Here is a 23,663-nt window from a genome sequence, read left to right as displayed (position 1 = left end):
GGTCACTCCCCGTCCGGATGCCACAGTCAGTGCTGTGTCAGTTGCTCCATAGGTGGGCTCAGCTTCAAGAATAACAGGTTTATGGAGATATAATTCACATACCATAAAATGCAGCCTTTGAAAGTGTGCATTAGGGTTTTATGTACATTTCAGGGTTGTGTAGCCATCACCCCCAAAAGGAACCAGTACCCTTTAGTAAGTCAGTCCCTAACCTTCCTTTCCCTTAGCCCTCAACAGCCACCACTCTACTTTCTGCCTCTATGGGTTTGCCAGTTGTAGGCATTTCATATAAGTAGAACCATACAGTATGCTGCCTTTTTTGATTATCGTCTTTCATTTAGTGTGACGTTGTCAAGGCTCATCCATCGTGTAGCATATATCAATACCCAAATTCCTTTTTGTATTCATATAATATGCCATAGTTATAAATACACCACATTGCTTATCCATCCATCAGTTGATGATGAATAATTCTGCTGTAAATGCTCATGGACAAGTTTTTGTGTGAACACATATTTTCACTTCTCTTCAGGATATATCAAAAAATGGAATTGCTGGGATGTATTCTACTTTTAAATTTTTGAGGAATTGCTAATATAGTTTTAAAGTGACTGAAGCATTGTATATTTCCAGAAATAATGTATGAGGAGTCCAGTTTCTCCACATCCTCAACTACACTTTTTATAACTGGGTTTATAGATTCATATTTATATATCATATATCATATATATTTGTCATCCTAGTTGGTATGAAGTGGTATGTCATTGTGATTTTGATTTCTGTTTCCCTAATGCCTACTGATGTTGAACATCTTTTTATGTGCTTAGTTCCCATTCGTATGTCTTCTTTGGAGAAACACCTATTCAAATTCTTTGCCCATTTTAATTATATTTGTCTTTGTATTGTCATGTTTTAAGTCTTCTTTGTCTATTCTGGATAAAAGTCCCTTATCAGGGAAAATTTTGGAAATATTTTCATCCATCCTGTGTATTGTCTTCTTATTTTCTTCATGAAGTCCTTTGAAGCACAGAAGTTTTTAATTTTACTGAAGTCCAGTTTACTTGATTTTTTCCTTTTGTTGTTTGTGCTTTTGGTGTCATATATTACAAGTATTTGTAATCCAAAGTCCTGAAGATTTTCTCATTGTTCATTTTCTAAATGTTTTATAGTTTCAGGTCTGTGATTTATTTTGAGTTAATTTCCATAAATGGTGTTAAGATAAAAGTTCAGTTTTCTTTCTTTTCAGGTGTATGTACAGGTGTCCCAGCATCATTTTTGTAAAGATTATTTTTCCCCATTGGATTGTCATGGCACCTTTGTCAAAAATTATATGGCTGTGTGTAAGACTTTGTTTATGGTCTCTTAGTTCTTTTCTCTCAATCTATTTTTCTGTCCTTTCTGCAAGTATCACACTGTATGGATCACAGTTTTGTTAGTGAGTTTTGAATTTGGAAACTTCAAAACTTTGTTCTTTTTCAAGATTGTTTTGACTATTTTGGGTATCTTGCATTTCCATATTAGTTTTAGGATCAGCTTGTTCATTTCTGCCAAAAAGCCAGAGCTGCATTGAATGTATAGGTCATTTTGAGGACAATGGCCATCCTAACAATAATAAGGCTTCTGATCCATGAACACAGAAGAGCTTTCCATTTATTTTAGGTCATTTTTAAATTCTATCACTAGTATTTTAGTTTTCAATATACATGTTTCAGATATTTTTCTCAGTATTCCACATATTTTTCTTAATATTACTAATTATTTTATTCTTTTTGATGCTATTGTAAATGAAAAGGTTTCCTTCATTTTATTTTTAGATTATTCACTGCTGTTGAATAGAAATGTAATTAATTTTTATATATTCATTTGTGTCTTACAATTTTGGTCAGACTGGGTTATTAATTCTAAGAGGATTTTTTTTTCTTTTCTCTCTATTTTTACTTTGTGGATTCCTTGTGATTTCAATATATAATATCATGCCATCTGGAATCAAAACAGTTTTATTTCTTTCTTTCTAATCTAGAGGCTTTATTTTCTTTGTCTGATTGATTTGACTAGAACTTCTAGTACAATGTTGATTTTGGGAGGGAATAATTCAGTGCTTCTGCATTATGTATGATCTTTGCTTCAGGTTTTTCATAGATGTTCTCTGTCAAGTTGAGGAAGTTCTCTTCTATTCCTAGTTTTTATCCATTATTCTATTAATATGGTGTATTACATGAATTGACTTTTGTATGTTGTACTGCCTTTGCATACCTGGATACATCCCACTTAATAGTGGTCTATTTTATATGTTACTGTTTTGGATTTGCTTGTATTCTGTTGAGGATTTTTGCATTTATATTCATAAGAGATACTCTTTAGTTTTCTTGTGATGCCTTTGTCTGGTTTTCGTATCAGTGTGATACTAGTCTCATTGAATGAATTGGGAAGTGTGCCCACCTCTTTATTTTCAGACGAATTTGTGAAGCATTTTTTGTTTGTTTTTGTTTTAGTTTTTTCTTTAAGTACTTGATGGAATTCACCAGTAAAGCCATACGGGCCTAGCATTTCTTTGTGTGAATGTTTTGGATTGCTATTTCAGTCACTACTTACTGTAGGATTATTTGAGTTTTCTATTTCTCCTTGAATTAGCTTCAGTCATTTATGTCCTTCTAGGAATTTATCCATTTCATCTAGATTATCTCATTTATTGGCTATATAATTATCCATGGTATTCCCTTATATTCCTTGTTATTTTTGTAAGGGCAGTAGTGACATCCTTCCTTTCATTTCTCATTTTAGTAATTTGAATCTTCTCTCTTTTTTTTTCAGTATTAGATAAAATTTGTCAATTTTATTGATCTTTTCAAAGAACCAACTATTCCTTTTGTTGATTATTCTCTGTTGTTCATCTATTGTCTATTCCATTTATTTCTGCCTTTAGTATTTTGATTAGAATGTTTAATTCATTTATATTAATGTAATTTCTTATCAGATTGAAGTTACAACTGCTGTCTACTTTCTATATGTCTTTTTTTCCCATTCCTCTATTACTACACATTTTTGTACATAGTAAGCATTTTCAAGTGTGCCATTTTAATTTGTTTATTTTATCTTTTTCTTCTCCTCCTCCTACTCTTCCTCCTCCTCCTTCTCTTCCATTGCCCTGGAGAGTAAAATTAACATCTTGTTTTAAAGCAATCTAGTTCACATGAATACCAACTTAATTTCAACAGTACACAAAAACTTTGCTTTGGTATCAGTCTTTTCCCTCCCCCTCCTCATGCTGTCATTTTCATACAAATTGCACCTTTATACATTTATAAGCTCATCTACACAGTTTCATAAGTATTGTTTTATGCAGTTGTCCTTTACATCAAATAGAACAAAACATTTACATGTAATGCCCGATTTATACTGTTTTATTTTTTTACTCATGTAGTAGTGCTCTTTATTTTTCAGGCGAGTGTCCTTTCATTTACACCTGCTGGACTATCCTTAGTATTTCTTGTAGGGCAGGCCTGCTAGCAATGGATTCTTTCAGATTTTGTTTTTGTAGGAGTGTCTTAATTTCTCCTTTAATTTTTTTAAAGAATCATTTTGCTGGCTATAAAATACTTGGTGACAGTCTTTTCCTTTTATCTCTTTGATGATACCATCCACTGCCTTCTGGTCTCCATGGTTTTTGATGAGAAATCAACTGTCTTACTGAGGAGCCTTTCTATATGTTGAGCCACTTTTCTCTTTCGGCTGTCAAGATACTTTATTCTTGTCTTTTGACACACTGAATCTGATGTGCCTATTTTAGATGTCTCTAAGTTTATACCACATGGAGTTTGTTGAGCTGCTGGGATGTACAAATTAATATTTTCATCAAATTTGGGAAGTTTTCAGCCATTATTTCTTTATATATTCTTTCTGCCCCTTTTTTTCTCTCCCTCCTTCTGGCGCTCCCATTATGTGTGTATTGGTATTGTTGATGGTGTCCCACCTATCTCTGACACAGTGTTCATTTTTTTTTCATTCATTTTTCTTTCTGTTCCACAGACAGGGAAATCTCAGTAGTTTTAATTTAACTGACTTTTTCTTCAACAAGTTCATATCTACAGAGAAACCACTTATTGAAGTTTTTATTTTAGTCATTATATTTGTATCTCTAGAATTTCTAGTTGGTTTTTATTATAAATTTTATTTATTGTTATTCTCTGTACAATGAGATGAGCACATAATTTAATCCTTTAGGCATGGTTTCTGTTAGTTTTTTGAACATATGTGTAATTGCTTATTTATGTCTTTGTCTAGTAAGTCCAGTGTCTGGGCTACCTCAGGGAGTTTCTGTTGACTACTTTTTCCCCATCTGTTATGACCAAACTTTTCTGTTTCTTTGTACATCTTGTAATTTTCTGTTGAAAGCTGGACATTTAAAATATTACAATGTGGCAGATCTGAAAGCCTGATTTTCCTCATCTCCAGGGTTTATCGTTGCTTTCATTGTCATTGCTGCTGCTGCTATTTATTTAGTTACTTTCCTGAACAAATTCTGTAAAGTCTGTTTTCTTTATCATGCATGACCATGAGATCAGTGTGTGTGAAGAAAGCCTAGTTGTCATCACTGTAGTAATGATTTGACAGTGATTTCTTTCAATGCCTGGAGACAATCGTTTGAGCTGTTGCCAGGTGGCTGTGTGTCCACGTGCTGAGGGATGCCCTCAGCACCGGCATGCAGTCAGCAGCTCTTCCGTATCCTTTAGTTCTTGCTTATGCAGAACCTCAAGTTCAGCCAGAGTTGAAGGCTTAGGATTTTCTCAGATCTTTCCTTGCCATGTGCCACACATGTATATTGCCTTCTACAATTCTCAGAATTTTTTGGAGCTTTTTAACCCTACCTTCACCCCCAGAACGTCTCATTAATCAATTTTGCCTTCTAAGTTTCCTAGTCAGCACGTAGTTAGCCTCTACTGGTCCCACTGCCTCAGGCAGTTGTAATGTTAGATACTCACTGCTGATTGTTTCCCACACACACTCTGGGGACAGGCTGTTTGCACAGCATGAGTTTGTGACAGGTCACATAGTGACAGCTCTCTGGGGGCGGATTTTTTGGGTAACTTTAAATCACTTCTGCCCCTACCTTGATTGTGAGACTATTGCTTATAAAGGCCACCATTTAGGTGAGGATACAGGGATGGGGTAGATCAAGTTACAATGCCTCAAAACTCACTATCTTTATGGAGATTTAGCTGGGTTATTTTTCTCAAATAAAGACTCCCCGAATTGCTGGAAGTGTTGGTTTAATTTCCAGAGTTCTACAGAGGTTAATTTTGACAAATTTTACAAAGCCATTGTCATTGCTTCATAGAGGAGTAAGTTTTCCAAGATGTTTACTCAGATAGTCTAGAAGTGTATCCCATTTGCATTTGTGTTTAACTGAGTTACTTGCAAGACTAACTAATTCTACAGCTCCAGCCCCATTCACATAAGAGTCCACCTGCATGGATTCTCCTACAGCAGTGTACAACCTGTTGTCAGATTGTTGTTTTTCTTATTAAAGTGTAGGGGTTTTTAAAAATATGCTCATGAATAGCCTTTTGTCATTGTTACACGTTACAAAACTTCCACTAGTCTGTAGCTATTTTTTCCCCTCACTTATCGTTGCTTTAATGAAGTTCTCACTTTTAAGGATTTTCAGTAAAGCAGTTTGTGGATGCTGATCACACGGGTGAGGCATTTAACTACTGTCTAAACCTCAGTCTTTGCTCTGATTCACTGTCTGGAACATCTGAACACATCTACTGAACCCCATATACCAATGGATGCTGACAGACCTAATTAAAAAAATGCTTTTTAAGTAAAGCAAAAAATATTAACTTTGACACTGGAAACGACAAATCTCAAATTTCCTAGCTGATCTTGCTTTCTGTGATCATGAGCTACATCATGTTTTTAGAGCCGACAGGCATATTGAACTACTGATTTTATTTCATCGGATTTTAGAATGCAGAACACATTTCAGGCCCACTTATAGTACCATATGTGTATCTTAAATGATATGTACATATGATGATGTCTTTATTATAAGTACCTTATTTTATTTTAAGTACCTACTGCTGTGCATCTCATTAAGGAAAGCTTGAAACTGCAGTACTGAAATTTTTCATACCACCATCATCCCATAGCATCTCTTTTCCACTTATATGTTGTGTGGCAGAATATTTTTCTGCTCCCTAGAAATGATCAATGTTGAAGGGGAAAAAAAACCCCTCCTCAAATAAATATACTCCAAATCACACACTTATCTGAACGATGGCCACCATTTTAGTCCATAGTCCACACCAATCCATCTAATCATACTGACTCAGAATACTCAACATAGACAATCCACCCCTGAATTCAGGGTCCTCAACACACGTTCTATCCCCTCCCCATTCCTTGTTGACTCTGACCTACTTTTGTCCAACGTGTCCTGCCAGTCTCTTTGCTACTTGACTGCACTTTTTAATTTTTACCTTTGAGTTCCAGGCTGCGCCTAGTGATTTCCAGAGAAACGCCAGACACTTGGCTCATCAGGAGGGGCGGTGAGGATTTCAGAAAGCTGTTAAACTAACTCACTTTCAGATAGTGAGTGGCTGTTGTGCGCATTCCTTCTAGATCTCTGCCATGCCGGCTGCATCCACCCCAGCAAAATAACGTAGCTCCTTCAACCACCTCTGCCTCCATTCATCTGGGTTTCTGCTTTCAGTGACACTCAGATGCTGCTGATGGGCAATATATATATATATATTTTTTAATTGAAGTATAGTCAGTTACAATGTGTCAATTTCTGATGTACAGCGCAATGTTCCAGTCCTTCATATTCACATATATATGTATGAATTCCTTTTCATATTTTTTTACTAAAGTTTATTACAAGATATTAAATATTGTTCCCTGTGCTATACAGAAGAAATTTAGTTTTTTAGCTATTTTTATATATAGTAGTTAATATTTGCAAATCTCAGTCTCTGATGGGCATTTTTAAAGCCACATCTGGAACCCTTGTTGCAGAAGTGTCTGAGAAATATATTTTCGACCTCATAGACTTTTGGTTAGGAAGTTGGAATAAAGGCTGACCTGGCTCACCTAACTTGTCTGCCTTTGTGAGTAAAGAGGTCTGGAGTTTCAAGTCCCAATGAAATGTCCTGGCCCTTCAGTAGCAAACTCTTAAAGCAACCAAAATGCTCCCGTCTACCAGAGCATGACTTGTCCTTAGACACTGCTGGACATAACCACCGATGTTGTCTAAGGCATCGTCTTCATCTGGTGCACACTTTCTTTAGATGTGTAATATCCTGATTAACAGGACAAGCTAGTTTGGATTCCCAAGGCCACAGGCAGCCTTCTGCCTGACTTTGGAGTATATATAGTCCTCTCTCAGATCAGCTAGAGCTGTCTGGTGTGTGCTTTCCCAGAGAATGTGGGTGCAGTGCTCCCCACCAGAGTCCTACCAGTTGTTTTATTGCAGGAAGAGAGAGAGTAAAAGAGACAGAACAGGAAGTTCTTGTCCAGCCTCAAACACAGTCACCCCCGTCCAGGGCTCTTGCTCTGGGACACACAGCAGTGCAGGTCAGCAGCGATGTGGCCCCGGTGTACTCCAAAACATGGTGTGGTTTTACTGGGCTATCTGTGTCTTTCATGGGCCCTGCAAAGTTCTCGGCTTTGTGAAATGGGGAACTAAGGAACTCCCACCCATGGCTGTAACTCCCAGGGTTTGCACCCTTACGGGTTTTGAGGATTTGCTGGCAACTCATTCTTTTTCACTGGGTCATTTCTCGGTTACACCTGCAATCCTGTGACTTCCTTATCAGAACTGCTCCTTACGTTCGGGATTTAGTGAAAGATGCCATTTTAGCCTGTAAGTTCATGTTCAGGGAGGAGGAGGAAGAAGCATAGATCAGAATTGCTGTTTTGCTTTTTTTTATTATTGTTTTCATAAGCCGTCTCCTGTTGTCGAATGGACACTGAGCAAATGAATGACTGTTACACTCCCATTTGAAAGATGAGAAAAACGACACTCAGGGAGAGGAGGCAAACTTCCTGAGTTTCCAAAGACCAAAAGGGATGAGCACAGAATAAGATCCCTGCAAATTTCTTGTCTGTCATTCGCCTTTAGGTCAATGACAGAGTGCCGTGTGTAGTAGTAAAGTTGTAACGTGCTTACAAAAGGGTGCAGATGTTCTTGTTTTGTTTATAAAATCACAGTGTTTTGTCTGAGACTCTGAAAAAGAGAAACGGGTTAGTAAATGTTGGTTTCTCATCCTTGGTCCTTCCTCCCCTTCACAGATATGTACCCTTCCATCTGTAGCAGGAATAAGACAGCCCCAGCCTTGCCGTCTCATGAGATCAGTACTCATTCATTTCATTCCTGCCCACCAGTAGGTGATAAAGCACAGCGAGATTTTCATGTCCTGCTTCACTGATTCTTGTGAAATTAAGTGTTTGAAAAGGGAAGCTGCTTTTTTTTATATAAAGTGCAGTAATTTTCCTAGCAGAGAAGGAAATTGAGGATTTTCTTCATTGAAAATCAATAGAGATTTCAAGAGCATCTGTATTTCTGATGCATAGATTAAAATGACAAAATCTAGAGGGATTACCGAAACACAAGGAAGATACCAAAAGTGTCTTTAAAGAGCTTTTCTAAGACTGGGCTTTTAAAGAGACTGTTAGTTGACAGAGACCCTCTTCTCATCCATAGTCCCTCTCCTTAGGTTGGAAAGGGCCAGCGCTTCCCATGTTTGCAGTTCTGGTGCTTCAAGTGAGTTGTAGGGTAGGGCGGTGCACGTGGTGCTCCCTTCAGTTTGTCCATCCTAAGTAACCCCTGGCAGTCAGAGGGCGAGTGTTTTGCAACAACGTGAACCATTCACCATGCTCTCCGTGGTGTGTACTCATCTCAGCTCATCCAGGCTCAGGTGATGGCAGAGCAGAGAGTGGTGGCAAGAGGTCAGCCATGAGTAGCAGGAAGCAACTGGAGTCAGCTGGGGCCCAAGTGGCTAGGAGTTCCAGGTTGAATTCCCAGGACTTCCCACAGCTCATTCATTCAGCTAATACTTCTCCAGCACCTGTCATGTGCTGGTGCTTCATTGTGAACAGAACCAAATCCCTGTCCTCATGAAGATGACGTTCTAGTGGACATAAGAAATGATAAACGCAGAAGCAGATCCAGGTCAGGACACATGAGTGCTGTCTACTTTGGAGTGCACAAGGTGAGATCCTTTGGGAAGGAATGTATGATACAGGAAAATGTGGGGGAGAGGATGGCCGTATCCCAGGTCTTATTTGGGTCCCTGAGATGCACCTCGTGATGTGTGGGTCCTTGGTTTGCACAGGAACGAATCCAAGAGAGAGCCACAATTCAGTAAATGTAGATTTATTCAGAGAGATATATACTCCACAGACAGAGTGGGCTGTTTCAGAAGGCAACAGAAAGGCCATGAGGCGTGAGGGTTGGGTGCTCCAGTTTAAAGAAAAGTAGATACACACTCCACAGACATAGTGTGGGCTGTCTCCCTCAGCAGAGAGAGCAGCCACGAGGTGTGGTTGTTAGTTTTTATGCACTCAGTATCTTCATATGCTAATAAGTGGGAGGAATATTCCAACCGCTTTGGGGAAGGTGTTGCGATTACCAGAAATTGGGCCACCACTCACCCTTTGACCTTTCATGGTCAGCCTTGAACCTGTCCTGGCACCTGTAGGAGTGCCATTTAGCATCCTGCTGTATTTCAGTGAGTGTGTATTGAAGCTCAAGTTCTACTGGGAGTTGACTTTTCCACCGTCTCGGTGCTAATGGCTGTGCCATTCTTTTAATGGCTGTGCCCTGCCCCCTTCCCTCCTGTCTCATGAAGGAGCTCTGGACTGATTGCACAATTGCAGAGCAGGGGACAGAGTGGAAAGAACTTTATAAGTGGAAGGTGGAAGGCAGTGTTGGTAGTAGAATTCTCAAGTCAATTATAAAGTAAGGGTCTTCTGTTTGCTGGGATTACCTGGTGTCACATTAGGGAGCTGTGAGCCTTGGGGACTTCAGTGAGTGGGTGGCTCACTGTATATACTGTGTTGCTTCTTAGGCGGCTCGAGAACAGTTGGCTTATATGTGACCCATTCACTCAAGCAGGGGTCTTTTTGGGGATTTTCTGCACTTGAGGCTAACATGGGTCACATGGGGGGGCAGGACCGGCCAGTCACAGCTTGGTCCACAGTCACCTAGTGCCCTCGTGGCTTTCATCCCATGGATGTGTCACCTCCCTCTCAATGGGGACAAGGTCAAAAGTGGTGGGGCAGCTTCTCAGTGGCGAAGGCATTGCTCTCCAGACCCAACACTCAACAGCATGGACCCCTGGTTTTGGCTACAGTCTTAGCTAGATGAGGCTGTTGAGTAGCTGAGCTCATGAGACGTGGGTGCCATGCTTCCACTCTCACCAAGAGCTCTACTTTTGAAGATTCTGATCAGACAGCCACAAATACTCCCTAGCCCATAAACAAGGAACAGTCCCTTTCACTCGGGGAAGGGCACACAGAAGGAGAACGGATCATCCCGAGAGCAGGAGAGGCCAAATCAGTCCTGCCCTCAGGGGTCTGAGAGACGAGCCAGCTCAGTTCCTCTTACTAGTGGTTTACTTGGAGGATCTGGGGTATTTTGGTGACCTGCAAGTGTCAGGAAATAGTACACGAGGGCTTTGTAGAATTTCTGGTCCGGTGTTAACTCACCCCATTGTAGCTGTCGTGCAAGGAAACAAAACTTGGTGGACAACAGGCCATGGCCTCTGCTCCCTGGTGGAGCCAGGAGATTACAATGTTAAGAACGACTGCAGGGGCATCATTTCTATGTTGAGAGGCCAGATGGCCTTACATATCTCTCATGCTGGATGCCTAAGTTGCAAAGGGAAACTGGATTTCATCCAGCTCTCCAGCCAAGGAGGAGACCACAAGTGGCCTCCCCCACCAACTGTGAGCTCTTTGCCTCCACTGACAGCAGCATGTATAGCAAAAAGCTGGGCTGCCACCTGCGTTTCCGTGTAAACATCCGAGTAGCCACAACAATGGCCTCGTGAGCGATGGTGTGCCCAAGGAAGCGCTATGTGGGGCAGAGGGAGGAGTGCCGGGGTCAGACACCGGGAGGGCAGGCAGGCAGTGAGGACATCTGTGCAGCGCAGATGCCATGGAACTGAGCCAAAGGGAGGCTGGTTTTGGAGCAGGGAGCCTGGGCAGTGCCATGTTGTTCGTAAGAAGATCCTGGGCTCTGGATCCAAGAAGTCATTGGCTTGATTCCTGACCTCAACCCTCATCTTGGGCAAATGTTTGAAGCTTTCTGTGCCTCTGTTTCTTGGTGTCCCAGTTGGGGACAATAGTAGCAATTACTTCTGAGAGTCAGGAGCGCCTTTATAGATGTCATTTCATTACGCTCACATCAGCCCACAAGCACGGTGCTTGGTCCCCCGTTTTACACGTGGCAGACGAGTAACTTTTAATCAGTAATCACGCAGCTAATAATGGTCATAATCAGCATTTGAATTTGATCCCTGTGTCCAGATAATTTCTATTCTCACTCAGTATTACTGGAAAACTAGTAAAGTCAGAACAAACACTGCTGGGAAGTGGGTGCTTGAAACATGTTTGTCATCTTTGCCATTGGGGAGTGTTGAGTTCACATTCCTCACAGCACTTCTGAGGCTCCCTGCGTCTCCGGCTGCCCCTGGTGGGGTCTACAGGGCTCTGGGCAGCTTCTCCTTGTTCTCTAACCCCAAGGCTCTCTGCTCTCTGCAGGTTGATTCTCAACCCTGACTGCTCGGTAGAGCTAGTGTCTAAAAACAAAAAAATGTGGGGAGGGTACGGCTCAGTGGTAGAGCACGTGCTTAGCATGCAAGAGGTCCTGGGTTCAATTCCCAGTACCTCCATTAAAACAAATAATGCTCAATACTCCCCACAAAAAGAAAAGAAGTATTTAAAAAATAATAAACAGTACAAAGGCCCCACTCCAGGCTGTGGTGCACTATTTTTTAAAGGCTCCCAAATGCATCCCATATGCAGGAGGGTGAGAGCTATCCCTATACACTTCTTGTGAGCTTGTCCACTCACACCCATTAGCCTCTTGAAACAGTAAAACTACTTGGCTCAGCCTAGAACTTTCTCCCGATTTCTAGAGTTTTATTTTCCTACTGCACATCTCTCCTGGAGCCCACAGGAACTCAGCCAGAACTGAATCAGTTGTCTCCTCTCATGACTTGCCCCTCTTCCTGCCCTTCTTTTTTTTTTTTAACATTTTTTATTCATTTATAATCATTTTACAATGTTGTGTCAAATTCCAGTGTTCAGCACAATTTTTCAGTCATTCATGGACATATACACACTCATTGGCACAATTTTTCTCTGTGATTTATCATAACATTTTGTGTATATTTCCCTGTGCTATACAGTGTAATGTCGTTTATCTAGTCTACAATTTTGAAATCCCAGTCTATCCCTTTCCACCGTCTAACCCCCTGGTAAACACAAGTCTGTATTCTCTGTCCATGAGTCTATTTCTGTCCTGTATTTATGCTTTGTTTTTGTTTGTTTGTTTGTTTTTGTTTTTTAGATTCCACATAATAGCGATCTCATATGGTATTTTTCTTTCTCTTTCTGGCTTACTTCACTTAGAATGACATTCTCCAGGAGCATCCATGTTGCTGCAAATGACATTATGTTGTCGGTTTTTATGGCTGAGTAGTATTCCATTGTATAAATATACCACATCTTCTTTATCCAGTCACCTGTTGATGGACATTTAGGCTGTTTCCATGTTTTGGCTATTGTAAATAGTGCTGCTATGAACATTGGAGTGCAGGTGTCATCCTGAAGTAGATTTCCTTCTGGATTCAAGCCCAGGAGCGGAATTCCTGGGTCATATGGTAAGTCTATTCCTAGTCTTTTGAGGAATCTCCACACTGTTTTCCACAGTGGCTGCACCAAACTGCATTCCCACCAGCAGTGTAGGAGGGTCCCCCTTTCTCCACAGCCTCTCCAGCATTTGTCATTTGTGGATTTTTGAATGACGGCCATTCTGACTGGTGTGAGGTGATACCTCATTGTAGTTTTGATTTGCATTTCTCTGATGATTAGTGATATTGAGCATTTTTTCATGTGCTTTTTGATCATTTGAATGTCTTCCTTGGAGAATTGCTTGTTTAGGTCTTCTGCCCATTTTTGGATTGGGTTGTTTATTTTTCTCTTATTGAGTTGTATGAGCTGCTTATATATTTTGGAGATCAAGCCTTTGTCGGTTTCACTTGCAAAAATTTTCTCCCATTCCGTAGGTTTTCTTCTTGTTTTATTTCTGGTTTCCTTTGCTCTGAAGAAGCTTGTAAGTTTCATTAGGTCCCATTTGTTTATTCTTGCTTTTATTTCTTCTAGGAGAAAATTTTTGAAATGTATGTCAGATAATGTTTTGCCTATGTTTTCCTCTAGGAGGTTCTTGCCCTTCTTATTTCAGGGAATGGCACTATAATTTAGACACTGCCAAAGCCAGAAAGCTGGCCGGCATCTTTGACCTCTTCCTGCCCTTCCATCACACCTGTGGCCAATCCGTCCACCTGCTGAAATGTTTTCTTCTCTCTCCTCCTGGCAGGGCCTCAGCAGGCCTTCACATGAACCTGCCAATAGTCCTCCCTGCCTCTATCTTGTCTCTTTCTAGATCACTTTGCATGTCTCCTCTACCTTGGAGGCACACAGAGTCCTTTGTGATGTGCCCCTGTGATCTCTCCACCTGGTTGCCTCACCTGCCTCCCACACCCTGTGCTCGCTTCTAGACTATTTGCAGTTCCTGGAAGGGACCTGGCTCTCTTTGGCCTCCCTCCTTTGCATGTGCAGCTCCCCAGGGAGAAATGGCCTTAACATTATAAGTTCACCTGATCACTTCTAGGGCATCTCAGAGCTCACCACAGTGGTTCTCTCCTCTGGGAGAGCCTTGGCTACAGTTCCGGCTCCCTGCCCCGAGCACCCTCTGCTGACTGTTATCCAAGCCCTCTTAACACGCCTCCTCAGCCATCATTTCACAATGAGTCCTGTGCACCTAGGAGCTCCCGGAAGCAGGGACTGTGTCTTTTTCCTCTTTATTCTCAGAGCATTGTAGAGACTCAGGTACAATGGTGGAGGACACAGTGGTTATTCTGCAATTTCTCTAGAGTTGGGGCCTAGGGGTAACAGTCTGGTGGGAAGAAGGGCTTAGGGGATTCACCCTGAAGCCACATTTTCAATTAACATTTCATGTTGTTTTTGTCTACTATTTAAAGTTACGAGTCTTAAAACACAATGACGATTTCTAAAAATTACATTACCGATGATTGAGAAAAATGGCAGTTTTCCATATTTAAGAATATTATTTTAAGTTTGTGTGACTGGGGTGGTGGAAAATAGAAATGCAGGGGCTACTAAAGCATTCTCATCCCCTTCCCCACCCTCAGGTCCTTTGGACAGAAGAGACAGAGGGATGTGAGGAGAAGGCTTGGATGGTGAACCGTGCAGTGCTTTTAAATTGTGACAGTTACTTGTGCTATTTTTTTACTTTTTTTTTAATGGAGGTAATGGGGCTTGAACCCAGGACCTTGTACATGCTTAGCACGTGCTCTATCACTGAGCTATACCCACCCTTCCCCCCGATATTTGTGTTTTTAGTGGGCATAATGTGCTGGTAGCAGGTACTTTAGCATCAGACACAGTCACCTGCCTCTGACCATCACGTTAATAACTTTCCCTTGAGCTAGAGAGCTAGTCTGTTTCCAAACGTTCAATAAATTATCTACATTTTCTTTTTTCTTAAACAAAAGGTATTAACTCATTTTTTTCTTTAGTATCGCCTATAAATAAAATGTGATTTTATTAACCATTTACCAAAGTGTTAAGTGTAATAAATATTAAGTACAGATTTCTGAAGCATCAGGCATCACTGAAGATCCACATTCTGCTGTTCTGTCTCTCTGTTAGTCACCTTACTTTTGGAGTTCTGGAAGCGGTGCCAGGCAGAACTTGAGTACAAATGGGAGACGGTTGAGCAGGAAGAACAAGTCTGGCCAGAATAGGAGGCGAGGTGTCCCCACGTGGAGATAGATGAGATTACCCAGGAAAAGCGGGCGCTGTTTAGATGCACTTTATTCTGTTTACTTCTGGACTTGTCAGCCTTGGCTGCGTGTTGGAATCACCAGGGGACCTTAAAAAATGTTGGTGCCTGGGTTCCATCACTGCAAACTCTGATTGTACTTAGTGGCCTGGGGGCGCATTCTGGCATAGGGAAGTTTTTAAAGCTCCTCTGGTTATTCTAATGTGCAGCCAAGTTGAAGGAGCACTGCCTGGAATGGTGGACACAGAAGAGAAGTGAGGTTCTTCCTTCATAATAACAGTAAAAAGGGGGAAAAGAAAAAGACTGGTATAAGTGTATATGAAAAGAGGCATTGATTTGTATCCTTTCATGACACCAATAAAAAATGCAAAATATAAATTAGCTGCAATGACATAGATGTAGAAGGAAAGAGAAATTGGTTTTTATAGTTGACTCCCATTTTTTTAAATGCGCCTTCATTATTGTGGCCTCCTTTTCATCATAGACTAGGTGCCCCTTTGTCTTGAACTAAGTCCCGGTCACTGCTCCCCCTTCCTACTGGGATGTGCACAAAGCAGCATGGCTCTCATCCTAAAGTCAGAGAAAGGGTAGAAGAAGCAGGGAAACATTTGTTGAGGTGCCATCAGTGTTTGAGCAGTGTTTGAGCTAGTCATTTTACATAACTGGAAATGTAAATTTATTGCTGCCACTCCTGCTGCAAAATTAAAAAAATAAAACTGTATATCTTTGTATCAACATTCCAGAGCTATGAAAAGATGATTTTTGAGTCATTTGTATTATTGCTTCTTTCCATCAGCTGAGATAATTTAGAGCTGATGGTGCTTGCAGTCAGCAGCAGCAGGACAGTAGGTTGTGAGAATGAATAACTCTTGGGAAAAAAATGCTTTTACTAGGAGTATCTGAAAATGTCTCCAAATATAGATTTAATAAATTGAATCACAGATCTACAGAATGTTGGCACTGAAAAGATATGGAGGGAGCAGGTCAAACTCCTCTTTTTATAAATGGAAAAAAATGAGGTTCAGCTACCAATAGAAAGTGACATTTGTCTTTTACAATGTAATAAGCTTCTAATAATCCCCATTATGAATAGTTCCCATTGTTTACAACTGAAGATGGGGGTAAAAGCATATGTTGGTGAAAGACTGTACATTCAGAGATGAAAGCTGAATCTTAGACAAAATTAGATGTTCATAATGCTTTTGAGTCCTGAAAAACAAAAACTTATCATATTGGCAGCATACAAAAAATACTGAAGAGAAGTTTTTTGGTCATTTAAACTGCCAAGTTTAAATTTAATTTTGCAAGCTAATAAGTTTAAATTTTCATTGGGACATGCTTGTTGAAAAATTGAAGATGAAGACTCATTTAACTTTATCATTCTTCCTTATTTAAAAAATTGCCTTATTTTTTTTTAGTTTTTTATTTGAAGTATTTTACTTTACTTGAGAAAGCATGCTCCATTGTTTAGAGAGGCCAGCGTTGTGGTAGTGAGATCTTGCAAATGAAGTTGCCTAAATTCATATTTGAACACAGCAGCTTGCTTCCTGAGTGATCTTGGACAACTTAACTTCTCTGTGCCATAGTTTCCTATAAAATAAGAATAAGAGAGTTGCTTCTTCATGACAGTGGTAAGGACGGGTCGAAGTAATGTATAGAATCTACTTGGAAGGCTTCCTGGCACAGAGGAAGGGCCATGTACTTAGTTACAGCTATTATTATACTATATCTGGTTTTATAATCCAGTTAAATCTTGATTCTTGCTGATTTCATCTCTTAAAAAATTCTAAATATAAACTCTAAAATGGAAACTCTTAAACTTCATAGTTGTAGCTAATTAACACATAAATCTCAACCAAGAAACACACAGTGGACACCAGTTAGCTGCAGACAACTGTGATTCTTTCTGTCCTGCACAGACCCTAAGCTGTCACTACCTTCACTTCTGAAATCAAAGGCAAGCTAAGGAATAGAGCTTTAAATCTTGGCCTCATCAGGTGCTCAGACCATGGCAGGGAAACAGTTTACTGTTCACATGTGCATTTTCAAAAAATAGTATTAAAACGAACACTGTACATATTTTGTTGTGTGTTTGACATCGTTAACAGAAAAGAAAAGGAAAAAAAAACAGGAAAAAACCCATGCATTTACAAACAAGGAGGCTATGTCTGAAATTTTTTTTTTATATTATGTTTAGGATTTACTGACCAGTTAGGAGAAATATCATTTCATTGGTGTAATCCCTTGATTGACTAAACTTGTTTTTTTAATTAGGAAGAAGAGCGTGTTCCCTTTACCACCTGGGGAAAGTGTATACATATAACCCTTTGCGCAAGTGCTCTTTTTCTGGGTAAGAACCTGCCACAGACTTTTAAAATCTAATGTGAAATGCTGAGAAAACTGAAAGTCAAGCTGGGAACTATGTAGTCTCATAGAGGAAACTTTTTCCAGAGAACATCTGAGCCAATGCAGGGCGCCGCTCTGGAGGTTCCACAGTCTCTTCTGCTCACAGTGCTTCCCCCAATTCTTTTCACCTCATTTGTTCAAATCAGATCAGTGGTTTAGGATTCTCCAGGGTCTGATTAAGAGACCAGATGGAGGCATTAAATTTCTAAAATTTTCCAAGTGTAACAACCTAGGTAAAATGTCTAAGAATAGCCTAACAAAAGGATAGTAGGAACTATCAAAAAATAAAAGTAAAAACTACTGAAAGATATAAAAGGTGCTTTAATCACATGATTCTAGATTAAAAGATCATATTTCCAAAATATCAGAAGTTATAAAATTGATTTGGGTTTATTGTGAATAAAATCATATTAGTAATATAAAAATTAATAAGATAATGAGAGTTTTACTAGTTCAAGAATAGCCAGATTATAAAATAAGGCAGGAAGTCCAGATATGGGCTCTGATATCAATAATAATTTAATATAAGAGATGGAAGGCATTACAAATCAGGGAGATAAATAAAGGTTATTCAGTGAATGAAACACTTGTTAGCTACTTGGGGGAAAAGAAAAGATTGAAATCATACAGTGAACCATATATTGTGATAAATTCCAGAAACATTTAAAAAGTAACACAATTAGAAAAAAAACTACAAATAAATATGGATGAGTATACAACCTCTAGATGGACAGTAAGTATCAGAGGAAATTATACAAAGATTTCCATGCATCAGAGCATCCTAATTTTAAACAAAACACCAGAGAATGTTATTTGCTTACAAATCCGACAAGGGGCTAATTCCTTCAATACATAGAGAGTTCAGATCACTTCAAAGGTAACATCAAAATATCTCAGAAGCGTAGAAGGCAGAGAAGATGAACACACATTCGCAAAAGAAAAAATAGATGTCACACTTCAATGGTAATTCACTCAGTGCACATCAAAATGAAATAGTTTTCCACTTCTCAAGTGACACAACTCTGTTTATGAGGATGAATTGCCAGTGATCACCAATCCCATGCCTAGGTTACTGGATAATTTTTGTGAAGTATGGTTGATTTACAATGCTGTGTTAATTTCTGGTGTACTCCTCAAGCCTTCTTAGAAAGCAGTCTGGCAGTTGATATCAAGAGTCAAAAATATTCATATGTTTTAATCCACTAATTCAGCTTTGAAAAACTTTTAATCAGGAATTATTTCAAAATGGCAGGGAAAAGTCAGTATGGATGCAAGTCACAGACATACTTTTATATGTGTATATATATATATAAAATCTCAGCCAAAATATTCTTCCAACTCTTCACAAAGTAGAATAGTATGCAGTCATGAAAAAGTGTGTCCATGAAAATATTTTATGACATGTCAAAGTGTTGCGCTTATGATAGATTGGAGAATTAAATTAATATATAAAATGATTTGTAATATACAAACAATGCACCATTCTGAAGGAATTATGTCTATAGGTTGAAGCATTATTCTTATTTTATTTTTTATTCATTTTCAGAGTTGGAGTCTTTTGATTGTAGGTGACAAAATCAATCTCCAATGTGTTTAAACAACAACCAAGAAATGGGGATCCATGGGATTTATTGGTTCCTGTAAATGAAAACCTCAGGTCTGAGGTCTGGCTTCAGTCAAGGAGAGATACTCTAGCCCAGATGATGTCAAGGGCTGCTTTTGTCCTGTCTTCATTCTGTGTCCAAAGATGTCTCAGCATGATGCTTCTAGGCACGCAGCATCCCAGATCATCCATCCAAACCAAGACAGGTCTCTTTTGGCAGCTTCCTCTCTTGATAGAAGAAGCTTATGTTTCACATGGGCAGCAGCATGTATCTCCTCACATAATAGTGGCTCTTCCTGGGTTATTTGCCAATTCTCCAATCATGTGCAAGGCCAATACAATGAGGGGTATTATTTGTCTTAAACCAACTGAGATCTACTTCTGGTGCTTCAGAAAGAGTGGGTCAATCGAGGTTAAATCACAGGACTAAAAACAAAAGGGAGGTTATTTATCCTAAAGCAAGTTCTGGGTCCTCTTCTAAGACTGGGGACAGATCCAGGACAGCAGTTCTGTCCACTACTGAGTGCTTTCAAATTTTCTTTAATGAGCAAATGTTAAATTTATGATCAGAAAAGATGATAAATAAGAAGAAACTTGAGGAAGGAGAACGGAAAGCTTTCCTGTTTCTTAAGAAATAGTGAACCCATTAAGTGCTTGGAAGAAAAATGGAAATGTGTCAAGTTTGTAAAAGTTCTGAAATGAATTAGAATTGATTTTACAGACCATGTAGGAGACAGTGCTATACAGTTAGTGTGTCTTTGGGCTCTTTGAGTATTTCAGTACTTTCACTTAATAGTTGCTTCATTTGGGGCAAATTGCAACATCTCCATGTGGCTCTATTTCCACATCTGTAAAAGAGATATAATATTACCTTCCCCACAGGGTGATTGTGAGGATTTTGAAAAATAGATGTGTGCTGAAGCAATAGTAAGTATTTACGCATTCTTAACTATTATGTTTACTTAATACATAATTAAAAAATTACTATGCAGACTTTTAAAAAATGCATACTATTTAAATGGCCTATATGAGCTGTACAAGAGAGGAAGGCTTAATATACCTTCTATAATACATTTTTCTCAGCCTTAACTAATTTTCACATTTAATCACAAACACACCAAAAAGTTATTCCTTTCACAAGCATGAAGACTTAACTGTGAAGAAAAGGATGATGAAAGAGAGTAGAGGAGAAAATAAAATGCTTTCTCTACAAACTGATGGCTTAAAAACTAAGAAAAAACACCTTTTTAAGACTTTGGTCACCATATTCATAGCTTATACTTAGGTAGAGTTTTTCACATGCCTGCGGTTAATGTTCCAATTGTTTTCACAATTAGTAAATAATTGACTCATCACAATAGTCCTATAAATTGCTATTATTATCTCCCCATTATATGGGTGAGGAGATTGAAGCCCCTAGAGGTTAAGAAATTTGCACAAGGCCCCACAGCTAGCATCAGAGCTGGGATCCAGATGCAGGAGTGTGGCTCCAGGAGGGGCTTGTAAACACTCCCTCTGCTCTCCCATGCAGGTGCAAGCCAGCCGCCTGCTATTACTGTAAATAACATGATGTGGTTCACTTAGTCCTGAAATTCACATTCTTTGTAGCTTTCTCTCTGGGGCACCCATCAGGAGCAGCCAGGGACACTGAGTACATGCTTCTGGACTATGACCAAGAAGGTAGATGGAAGGAAAACTGTTTAAAAATGGGATCTTTAATGTTCATTCTTCAGTGGCCAGAAAAAAAACCTGCCTAGTGAGGAACTGAAACCCTATTAGCCACGTGCAAATTTTGCTTCAGACACCCCCGCTGCCCTTGGGTCCACACAGTCAAAACTACTGTGGATTAGGGACATGAATCTTGTGCAAATGCAGGGAGTAGGAATACCTGCCATTTCAAGATCTCAAGGAGTATGAAAAGCATGTGAAGCTTTCATCAGCAGAGACCTGCTGTCACTCCCACTATTACCCTCAGGGCATGTCCACAGCTTCACTGGTCCTATTCAGAATGAAGACGACAGCTAGCACCTGCTGACCCCTGAATCAGTGATAGGTTCTCCCTTGAAAGGAAGCATATCCCCTTCATGGGTTACAACTAGTTCATAACCTAAGTAATTCTACAGATGTAGAAGGGCTACTTTCATTTGTTCTGCTATCACAGACTTCCCTCCAAAAGATCATGCCACCAGTTACCCCATTTTCACCCATTAAAATATACTTAACAGGCTTCCTTCTTTAGTGCAGTTTTAGGTTTACAGAAAAATTCACAGAAAGTGGAGTTCCCATATATTCCCTATGCCCTGCACACAGCTGCTCCTGCTGCCAGCGTGTTACATTAGTGGATGCACTCATTCTTTTTGACATCTTTCATTCCTCCTCCCCTAAAATTTAACATGACTGATATTCACGTCTCTTATGGCATTTACGTGCGATTTATATCACTTCTCACGTTTATGTGAAGTTTACAACACATGCATGTTTTCTGTTTAAGCTGGGTTGGGGGCAAGTTTTCTGTGTAAAAATACGATCATTAGTGAGTCTCATGCTGCTGGGTTCTTGGGTTGTCAGGTCCTGTTAACCATTGTTTCAGTTATTGGGATCATTGTCTACGGACTTTCAGTGTTCATTGTATTTCCTGCAAAACTTCCCAAGAACCTGAATGGAACAGACCCAATCCAAAAGTACCTGACTGTGCAGGTGGGCCACGCCCATCACTGCTTCCCATATCAGTTTTATCATCATGGTGACCCTGAACGCCATATATGAGAAAGTGGCAATCATGATGACTGACTCTGGTAAGCTCCTCCTGCAGCTGAGATAATTTCTACACCAGTTTTAGAACCAGGTCAAAACAGAGACTATCTTTTAGGCACTTCAATTGCAGTACATTACAGTCTTTAGTTAACTTCAACTGCAAACCTATTTTCTCTAGCCTATATGAGAAGTGAATTAGCTCCATTTTTGCATTAGTAAAAGGGACAAAGGAAGCTTTAGAATGTCCAAGCTCTGTGTAAATATGTCAGTGCTTAATAATAATTTCAATTACATTAGATAATGTACCCTGTTGTTGAAAGTAAATAGTCTCTGTATTGCAAATAAGTGGAAGAGGGTCGTGGTTCCAGTGGCAGATTTGCTTGCGCGTTACGGAGAGGACAAGTAATCACACTGTTATGTGTCTTCCCCCCATGCTGTTCCTGTTAGTGTAACTCCATTCTCATCAGCTGCAGCTTCTATAATAAATGTTTCTTCTCTCTGGCTTGTATCCCACCCAGCGGCTTAGCGGCCTAAGTTAAGTGCTTCCAACACATTGCATGTGGCTGGGTGGTCCTCCCAGTGGTCTGCTCAGTGGTCATCTTCTGAAAATACTAAGACCAATTCAAATTCTGAACTAGGAGGATGACCCGTTTTATGTTCCCCAAATGCTTCTAGCAAGTTGCCCCGTGTTTTGTTTGTCTTCTTCAATAGTCCTACCTTACTGCCTTTCAGGGAGACAAGAGAATATTATCTAGCAGGATGTTTAGAAGTAGCTTTCTTTCAAATTACACCTAACAGAGGACAGTTCTTGCCCATTGGATACTGTTGTGCTTATAAATTTTAAGGAACAGGTGACTTTTTTTTTTTTTTTTGCCTTGTGGGATATCACTTTCTTAGTGGGAGAAACTCTTACAACAGTGTGTACAGTTGGAATTAACATAGTGGATATGTTAAGAAATTCAAAACAGCTGGTATGAAAACAGTGTGAATTGTGTGTGTGTATGTGTGTATATATGTATATATATATATATACACACACACACACATATTAAATGTGTTAACTCATGTGTCCGTGGCTTTGATTAGGGTCTCAAAGCCGTTCACAGTTTTACAGACTTACCTTTTCTTTATTCTAGCTGCAGAGCTCCCAAGGACCAGACTGACTATGAGAACAACCCAGCCATGAAGGTGTTCTTGTTCCATTTTGTCAACTACTACTCCACGTGTTTCTACATCACATTCTTTAAGGGCAGATTTGTGACTTATCCATGAGATCTGGTGTATTGGCTGTAAAAATACAGAAATGAAGAGGTGTGAATACAGCTATGTGTTCTGACAATCTAACCTGTTTCAGGTTTTCTCTTAGTTGCCCAATGAAGAGTGTCTTTACTCTCTGCTCCTTAGATTTTTTTAGGCATAAAATAATGACTTTATTTCATGTTAGAGCTATCTAAAATTTAAATGAGATTTTCTTTCTAATATTCCAGTGTGACCCATGTGATGTCTCCTTGAACTGATGACACAGCTGACAATAATCATGGGAGGACAGCCCATCTGTAATAACATACAAGAGGTGTTAATTCCGTGAGTACTCAGTCATGTGATCTTGGGTGGGTGAGAATGGCCCACCCACCCACATCATTTTCCTGCATGCCCATCTCTAGAACAGTGGAGACTCTCTGCTTATTAAATCTCTCCAGATAAGATGATCCAGCCAAAAGTATAAACGTACCTGATGTTTAATAATTATGTTTAAATACCTTCCTTTTTATGTTTAACATAAATCCCCAAGTGCTATAGTCT

At 39.6% G+C, this 23,663-nt stretch overlaps 1 long non-coding RNA gene across 1 annotated transcript in view; it reads left to right on the top strand.

The window, feature by feature from the left end:
- The window catches only part of LOC140694858 (uncharacterized), a 36,901-nt gene extending 13,457 nt beyond the window's left edge, over positions 1–23,444 (top strand). Inside the window, exons 4-5 of the long non-coding RNA XR_012070502.1 lie at positions 22,997–23,171; positions 23,348–23,444. This is a non-coding gene — a long non-coding RNA (uncharacterized lncRNA). The remainder of the gene's footprint in view (positions 1–22,996; positions 23,172–23,347) is intronic.
- The last annotated feature ends 219 nt before the right edge of the window (positions 23,445–23,663 follow it).

This window comes from Vicugna pacos, unplaced genomic scaffold (genome assembly GCF_048564905.1).
Source record: "Vicugna pacos unplaced genomic scaffold, VicPac4 scaffold_106, whole genome shotgun sequence".
Taxonomy (NCBI): domain Eukaryota; kingdom Metazoa; phylum Chordata; class Mammalia; order Artiodactyla; family Camelidae; genus Vicugna; species Vicugna pacos.
Note: the sequence above shows the minus strand (reverse complement) of the source record. Positions and strands in the feature narration are given on the sequence as shown.